Below are 9,278 nucleotides of genomic sequence, written 5' to 3' on the forward strand. Positions count from 1 at the left end.
GTGATCTGAATACATCCAAACCAAATGCGGTTTTTTGCGGTTTCGGTTTGGGTTGGTTCAGTTTGCTGTTTTTCTATTGGATTGGTTCGGTTTTGAACACCCCTACTATTAACCTCAATATTACAAAGGTTTTTAGGAATATTATAATAACCAAACAAAATTTCTAAAAATACCGTAAAATAATTAAAATATGTATAATTTTATTTGTTTATGTCCAAATAAATTTTACTTAGTGACTAACCAAGTATTACCTTTTATTTCATTTTATTTTTGGTTTGTTGATGAAGTTCCATTTTCTTGATGAACTCTTGTGAGAATAATCCTGGTTCTTTAATTACCTGTTGTCTTACTATTGGTTATTCAAATATAATACTAGGAATATTAGCTGTTAGTACTTAATACGAGTGAGTATCTGCATGAGATTTTCACCCAAAAGAAAAATTTAACCCAAAAAATAAAAACGAGTACTGCATGAATTGAAAACATGAGTGCATGCTGCAAACAAAACGTACTTATATACAGTTGGAGGAGTTGGTTTGGTTGGCAGAGGAATCTCTGGTTTTTCTGTTGTTGAAACATGCAGGAGTTAGAATCTTTATCATTGGGTTGAAACACAAGGCACAAGGATTGTGCTTTTTACTTGTGGCTGAGATTGAAAGAGTGAAACAAAAATATAAAATTAACAGTGGAGATTGAATATCCATAAATCCTTAATTGAGACACATGGTTAAAGTCTTTGATCTATCTCTATCCTACAATTGGATATGTAACTGTTGTGCTTCAATGATAACTAACTTGACTGATTAATTAATGTAAAAAAGAAACCATCACAGATAAATTTTTATTTGAATAAATTCTATTTATTTACTATATATTTAATTTAAACTAAAAACTAATTTTTTTTTTATCTGAATCGAATATCCTTTTCACAACTTTAAATATTAATCTTTTGAGTCGAGTATTTTTTGTAACTTTTTTAAGGTTTAATTCAATTTCCAAGAAAAGATAATGTTTAAGTAGTCTTTGATATTTGTATAATAGAACAAATTAATGTCTCTTTTGTAATAAATCAAAATTAACCAAGGAATATTTTATTTTTAACAAAACCAAGGAATTATTTTGTCTTCAAAATGAATGAAAATATCAAAGACTGATTCGGATGTTACTCCCCCGTTTCAAATTACACAATATTGTAAGAAGATATTTTATTCTTGAATATAAGATAAGATTCTCTTTTTATATATAACAAAATATAAGGCTCTTCATAGTCTTTCAAAAAAAATAAAATAAAACTCTTCATAATTTTTTTATATAGATTTATAATTTCATTTTTAAATATATATTTTATCAATATTACCAATTTGTATTAGAATCTAAAAAAAATCAGCATTGCATATATTTATACATAGTTACTTTTTTTTTTTTGAACGAACATAATGAGTTACTTAGCAATACATATATTATTTTTGTCAAAAAAAGTAATATATAAATTCTACAAATTAATGACACCGCCAATTTTTTAATATAATTAAAATGTGGTAAACACTTATAAGTATGGAGCATTTTTTGCCATGCACATCAATTGAGGGTTGTGAATATTGTGTGTTTAGTTTAATTTAATTCTATAGATTAGTACAATACAATAGTTTTTCACTTATTCGATTCACACAACTCAACGTTAAGAATTAGAAATTAGAAAAGGAATGAATTCCAAAAAAGAATAAGAGCTTTATCACTTTCTTTCTTTGACTAGTGTGTCCTGGCAACTCTTGGTAATGGGTCCCCCTCACGTACGATATTTCTTTCTTTTCTTCTCTGATCTATTGAAACGTATGTGTGTTTCTCAATTTTCCCAACACATTACATTTTTCTCTTCTTTTCTTCCTCTTCAAAATGTCTGGAACAAACAACAAACCTTGGACTTTTGAAGAAAACCACATTTTCGAACTTGCATGTTATGATATCCCTGAATATGCTCCGATATCAACAAATGGCGGCCTTGTTGCCTGGCAGAACTCCCTCCGAACTGATTGAAAGGTACATTGAATTAGAGGGAGACATGCATGCAATTAGGTTTGGTCACCTTGCTCTTGAAATAACTAAGTGGACTGCTCAAGAGATAACGTAAGTATTTCATCTTTATTTTTCTACTTATATATTTTTTGTATATTTTATTTATCGTAAGCTTTTCTTAAGCAAAGATGCTAAATTGATACAAATCCATAATGATCATAAATTTTTCTAAGTTCATGTAAACTGCATACGTACCAACCATTTTGGGAAGGGTGTGTCCCAAAAGATTGAAAACTCTTGTTTATCACATAAACTAAATTTCCTTGCTCCTTTATATCATCCACACTTCTACAAAAATATTTCAAATCCTATCCCTTACAACACGGTTGCATCTTATAATAATGTTTTTATTTCATATATTTGAAGTGTGTTGGACAACAACAAGGAGTATCATGACAAAGACATTGGCAAGATTAAGGAGGCTCTTGATGAAATTGGAAGCACAAGAACCGTCAAAGAGATTGAAGACTACTATAAGATGAACTACAATTTCATCTTAGGTGATAAGAAGCAGTGAGAATTTGCTTGTTGGGGGGGGGGGGGGGGGGGGGGGGTGGGGTTAACTAATTACAATGTGTGTTGTTCTTTTTTTTTTATTTTCATCTTATTGTTATGTTTGTCATCATTTGTAAATGTTTGTGACTTTGTGTGGATCTTTAGCCCCCCTTTTTTATGGGAAAAAAAAAATTAATCTTAGTGCTATTCTTTGTGTTCTTATTTATTATGAGAGAGAATATTAAAATTACGGAAGTTAGTGGAATTTAAGAGTATTAATATAAGGGGATTCATGGAATAAATTGAAATTTATATGAATATTGAAAATAACCATTTTCAATGTGTTTCCTTGATCTTGATGATTTATGTCTTTTGTTATTTAACAAAAGGACTAGAGGAAGTAATTCGAAACGTGTTTTATGTATTTTTGGATTATATAATCTGAATACACTAAAAAGTTCACCAAACAATCGAAAATGTAGTTATATCTATACATATTTAACAAACTTTTGGTTATCCAGTATCACATATAACACTCTAAATGATATTATAGAAAATCAATTTAGGGTGTTACAAACACAAATTCAAAATCGAAAAGGATGAATATATGAATGAACTCACAACACTTGTATACATGACAAAATGTCTACAAATATAACAAAGATTACAAATATGACTAAGTTAAAGTGCTGGTAATATTCATGTCTCCAGATCTATAACATTGACCATGCCAACATCATTGATTGAATCTACATTATATCAAAGTTAATTTGTTAATTAGAATTAAACAAACACTGCAACAAAACAAAAAGCAAAACAATACCGCACAAAAACGAGGAACAAAACATTGTCGCACTAAAATAGCGAAATCATAAAAAAAATACTATGTGAAAATCTTTTTTTTTTTTTTGGGTTTTTTTAAGAAGTCAAACTAGCCATCGAAATTGGCACCAATAAAAATCAAAACTGAGACCTTAAGAAGAACATACTCTTAAGTTTCAAGCTAACACCATCAGACCAACCCAATCGGCAAAAGCCATTGAATACTTACAAACACATGTGGATGAGTCGGGGTTCGAACTCTGATCAAGACGTCGGACCTAATAATTTCAAATTTTTGTTAGTTGAGCTAAGATAATATTAAGATAATATGTGAACTAAAATCAATTATTTAAATAAAAGAAAAACATGATATATATTATGCTCTCTCTTTTTTGACAAAATCAAAACAATGTATTATTGATTTATTAAAATGAGTTAAATATCTTATCCTCCCCTTATAAAATGAGGTAAACTTTTGTAAAAAAGAAAGAAAAAAAATGAGGCCAATTTTGGTTTTAGCATTGCTCTCGTAGCATTGATAATGATAGCCCACCCCACCATGACCTATGTGTCTTTTTTTTTTTTTGAGGTTGACTTACGCGTTTTTCCTTTTACACGTTAAATTGAGTGATTGAATAACGAAATGTAGACTTGCAGAAAATAAAAGAGAGAAGAACATCTTTTTTTTTTTCTATACATAAACTTGCATATTGTTGGTTGTGATTTCTGAATCTATTCTTCTTGCAAACTAAGCATCTAATAATGGAGGCTATTAAGGGAGAAAAACACATCCCAAATTCTGTGCAGGTGTTGTTAAACAAGCTTTACGACTTCGTCAACAACTTCCCGAGCACTAAGCTTGACGTTTCACTCTTGGAAGAAATCAATACAACACTGCATACAATTCAGATTCAGCTTGTAATTAACGATGATGACGATGATGTCAAGGATATGCTGGGATATGCTGTCTTTGAAGTTGATAATTTGTTTGACAAAATCAACACCGAAGCGTTGCGCCGTGAAGTGGAAGCTCAGTATCAAGCCCTAACTCCTACCTCTCAGGTGCTCAAAAATATTTCTTATCTTTTCAAACGGGTGGATGCATTGATTACTAAGGTGCAGAGATTTTTTCCTTCTCGTTTCAAACGGTATGATAGCGTGATTACTTCTAAATTGCAAACATTAATCGAAAGATTTGAATTTTTATTGAGTTCAAGAAATGGACAAAAAGGTGTTTGTATTGGAAATCCTTCACCATGTTGTTCTGCTGTGGTTGATAAAACTTCTATTTATGGAAGAGACAATGATATAAACAAACTTAAACATCTTTTATTGTATAATGACGATGATGATAGTAAAACAAGAACTATTTCCATTGTGGGTATGGCAGGGATTGGTAAAACAGCCCTTGCAAATTTCCTTTACAATGATTCAGATGTTAAGGACAAATTTGGAGTGAGAGGGTGGGCACGAGTCCCAACAAATTTTGTTGTTATCACGGTTTTGGAAACCATTTTTGAATCTATCACTTCACAAACGTTCAGTAATGTTTACCTGGATTCTCAGCTCCTTAAATGCAATAATACAAAAAGAGATGACACTAGTGACGTTTACCTGAATCTTCTATTAGCGACATTGCAACAAATTCTAAGCACTAACATCTTTTTGCTTGTATTGGATGATGTGCGGGATGCAAAATTTGCTGGTTGGTTGTATCTGATGAACATCTTAAATGTCGGAGAAACAGGAAGTAGGATCATCATCACATCACAAGACGAAAGAGTTGCACCACCACCATCCATGCAAACCTTTCATTCGGTCCACTATTTGAGACCTCTGGAGAGTGAAGATTGCTGGTCTTTAGTTGCCAGACATGCATTTAGAGCTTGGAACAACCAGCAACGGTCTGATCTAGAAGAAATTGGTAGAGAAATCGCAAGAAAATGTTACGGAATACCATTAGCTGCAATAGCACTTGGGGATTTTCTTCACTTCGATTTGTCCCCAAGTTACTGGAATTATGCGCTAGAAAATGACATTTGGGAATTGGTAGATTATGATGTGCACCGTGCTCTACAATTGATCTACAGTTATCTATTGACTCCTTTAAAACGGTGCTTTGCATTTTGTTCAATTTTCCCAAAGAAGTCCATCTTAAAAAAAACTGTGGTAGTTCAATTGTGGATTGCAGAAGGCTTATTAGAATCGGTCGCAGACCAGGAAAAAGTCGGAGAAGAATACTTTGATGAACTAGTGTCAAGGTCTTTGATACATCAACGATCAATTGGTGATGGGGAAGCAAACTTTGAAATGCATGACCTCGTTCATGATTTTGCTACAAAGGTTTCATCTTCATATTGTATCAGGTTGGACGAACAGAACCTACTTGAGAGGATACATAATTTATCATACAATAGAGGGCCATACGACTCATTTAGTAAATTTGATAAATTGCATGGAGTAAAAGGTATACGTACTTTTCTAGCATTACCAATACAGAAACAACTGCCTTTTTGTTTCTTATCGAACAAGGTCGTACATGACTTGCTGCCAACAATGAAACAGTTACGCATGCTGTCTTTGTCAAACTACAAGAGTATCACTGAGGTTCCCAACTCAATTGGAAATTTGTTACACCTGCGCTACTTGAATCTTTCTCATACTAAGATTGAAAGGTTGCCTTCTGAAACATGCAAGCTTTACAATCTGCAGTTCTTGTTGTTGTCAGGCTGTAAAAGGTTCACTGAATTGCCAGGGGACATTGGAAAATTGGTCAATCTACGTCACCTTGATGTTAGTGACACTGCACTGAGTGAGATGCCCATACAAATAGCCAAACTAGAAAATCTCCACACTTTGTTTGACTTCATTATCAGCAAACATAATGGTGGATTGAAGGTTGCAGAGCTAGGAAAATTTCCTCATCTACATGGAAAACTTTACATCTCGCAACTACAAAATGTTAATGACCCCTCTGAAGCTTTTCAAGCCAATTTGAATACGAAAGAACGAATACACGAGTTAGCTTTAGAATGGGATTGTGGTAGTACTTTTTTAGATTCACAAGTTCATAGTGCTGTACTTAAACATTTGCAACCTTCATCAAATTTGAAAAGTCTCACCATCAAAGGCTATGGTGGAATCAGCTTTCCAAATTGGTTGGGTGATAATGTATTTGGCAACATGTTGTATTTAAGAATCTCAAATTGTGTCAAGTGTGTATGGCTTCCATCCCTTGGACAATTGGGTAATTTGAAAGAACTCGTTATTGATTCGTTGCTTTCCATAAAGAGTGTTGGTACAGAGTTTTATGGAAATGATAGTCATCCTTCATTTCAACCATTTCCCTCATTGGAGACTCTACACTTTGAGGATATGCCAGAGTGGGAAGAGTGGAGCATGGTTGAAGGTACCACTACGCAGTTTCCTAGTCTAAAAAGTTTGTTACTATGTAAGTGCCCGAAACTGAGAGGAAATATACCTGACAAACTTCCTTCCTGCTTAACTAAACTTGAGTTAATAGGATGTCCTCTACTGGTGAATTCACAACATTCAGATCATAATATCAATTGCATAATCATGTTTCCATTGTTGGATGTATTCAGCCAATTGATGCTTCCTCTCAATTCTCTTCGGCAATTTACCATAGACGGTTTTCCATCTCTAATGTCTTTCCCAACAGAAGGTCTACCAAAAACCTTGAAAGTTCTCATAATCAGCAATTGCCAGAATCTAGAGTTCCATTCTCATGAATATTTGCACAATTACACATCGCTTGAGGAATTGAAAATATCTTATAGCTGTAATTCAATGATATCATTTACCTTGGGCGCTCTCCCTATCCTCAAGAGTCTGTTTATTGAGGGTTGTAAAAATCTGAAATCAATATTAGCTGTAGAAGATGCATCGCAGAAGAGTCTGTCATTTCTTAGAAGCATCAAAATATGGGATTGTAATGAACTGGAGTCATTTCCCCCCAGGTGGATTGGCCACTCCAAACCTCTTTTATATTGCATTGTGGAAGTGTCAGAAGCTTCATTCGCTACCTAAACCGTACACTCTAACTGGCCTTCAAGTAATGGAAATTGATAATCTTCAATCTTTTGTCTTAAATGATTTGCCTACTAGTTTACGGGAACTGACTATTGGCTCTGTTGGAGGGTTTTTCTGGAATATTGATTCAATTTGGGAACGTCTGAATTGCCTGGTAGTGTTGCGAATTAAAGGTGGTGATACGGTAAACACATTCATGGCGTCATTGCTACCAGCATCTCTCGTGACACTATGCATCTCTGGTCTTGATGATACAAGATTTGATGGGAAGTGGCTTCAACATCTTCCTTCTCTTCAAAACCTTGAGATTGTTAACGCTCCCAAACTCAAGTCGTTGCCAAAAAAAGAATTGCTTTCCTCTCTTTCAGTACTAAATGTGACTTGTTGTCCATTATTGGAAGGAATTTTGCGGAGGAAGCGAGGGAAAGAGTGGAATAAGATTTCTCACATTCCCTTCATAATTATCAACGACGAATTGATCAAATAACTTTCTTGTCGTGAGTCTCTGAAATACTTGTTTTTTGTTTCGTTCCTATTCTGTCATTATCATTTAATATTGTTAATTTCAATAGTAACATAAAAATACTTTATCATAACACTAATTATCTCTTCTTTTTTTTCGTCATAGAATTATGTTCTGTGTCACCCCTGCTTGGCTGGTTCCGCCCAATCTTGTTGTCAGAAGCCAAATTTGCATTCACGACCAAAAACCAAGTCCAGTAAATGTTGTACCGATGAGGAACAGACGCGCAGAGTTCTCCAATTGTGTGTGTTTGTTGGTTGTGGTTGAATTGGATTGCTTAGGCCAACAGACTTCCAATTTTTGTGGTTTTGAGGTTGCTGTCATCCTCTTCTCTAACACTGGCGACCTGTTGCACTTATCCATCTCTGTCTCAATTTTATGTGAGTATTTATCGTACCCTTCGCCAATGATGTTGGTTATTAACTTTCAAAAGTTAAACTCAATTTGATTAACTAATATTCCCTTGTTTAATTTGTTCCCCGTGTTTTAATATAAACTGTGATGCATGTGCAAAAAATAATCTTTTATCTTAGTTTCTTGTTTATGAAAACAAATAAATCAGAAGTGAATAAATAAAGGAATACTAGTAAGCTAAATGGTTATGTAACATGTATGGTGTAATGCTTCTATAACCAATGGTTTCACCTGGTAAAATTCAAAGTCAAAAATCCCAAACCGGCATACGTTGTCTGTTTATGTGACTGTTTCAGTTCTGTGGATTAATTTGTCAAGTTTTGGACATGATATTAATAATTAAATATACGCAGCGATATTCTAATGTCTAAGAGAAATGTCAATCTTTCAGGATATTTATTATTACCCTTCCTTGTCATGTATGACAGATAAAGATAAAGTTTCCTTTTTTTCAACCTCAGTTTTCCTTCCGATTTTTAAAATATATGGAAAATATTTATGAATGTCTGAAGTGCATCATAGGAAGAATTTAGGAGTATACTACATGTGTTTGTCCAACTGTAAGCATCTTTCCCTACAATTCTACTATTCAGAGCTTATACTTTGCTGCTCTCCTAGGTTGTAGATTTCACCATTACAAGTTACAACCAACCTTTGTTGCTCACACGGTCTTCTTTCTATTAACCCTTTTTATTTTGTGTGTGTGCATTCATAGATAAATCCATTATGTTTTTTCCACACACCACCTCAAATTGATAAGATACGAATACAAATGTTTTTATTTTTTCCAAAAAGAGAGTTATTTGATCCTAAATTACGTTTTTTGAGACTATGTTCAGTTGTTTACCATTTCATATACCAGAACTGGTGGCTTAATTAGTCTTTGTTTTTGAAATAT

General features: G+C 33.4%; 1 pseudogene across 1 annotated transcript; it reads left to right on the forward strand.

The window, feature by feature from the left end:
* Positions 1–4,037: 4,037 nt before the first annotated feature.
* LOC146898767 (putative disease resistance RPP13-like protein 1) lies at positions 4,038–8,207 on the forward strand (annotated as a pseudogene). The gene is made up of 2 exons (XR_015022077.1): positions 4,038–7,940; positions 8,072–8,207. The product of XR_015022077.1 is annotated as a putative disease resistance RPP13-like protein 1 (transcript).
* The last annotated feature ends 1,071 nt before the right edge of the window (positions 8,208–9,278 follow it).

The sequence above is a fragment of the Medicago sativa genome, chromosome 8 (assembly GCF_051527215.1).
Source record: "Medicago sativa cultivar Bolivia chromosome 8, Bolivia_mono, whole genome shotgun sequence".
Lineage (NCBI taxonomy): Eukaryota > Viridiplantae > Streptophyta > Magnoliopsida > Fabales > Fabaceae > Medicago > Medicago sativa.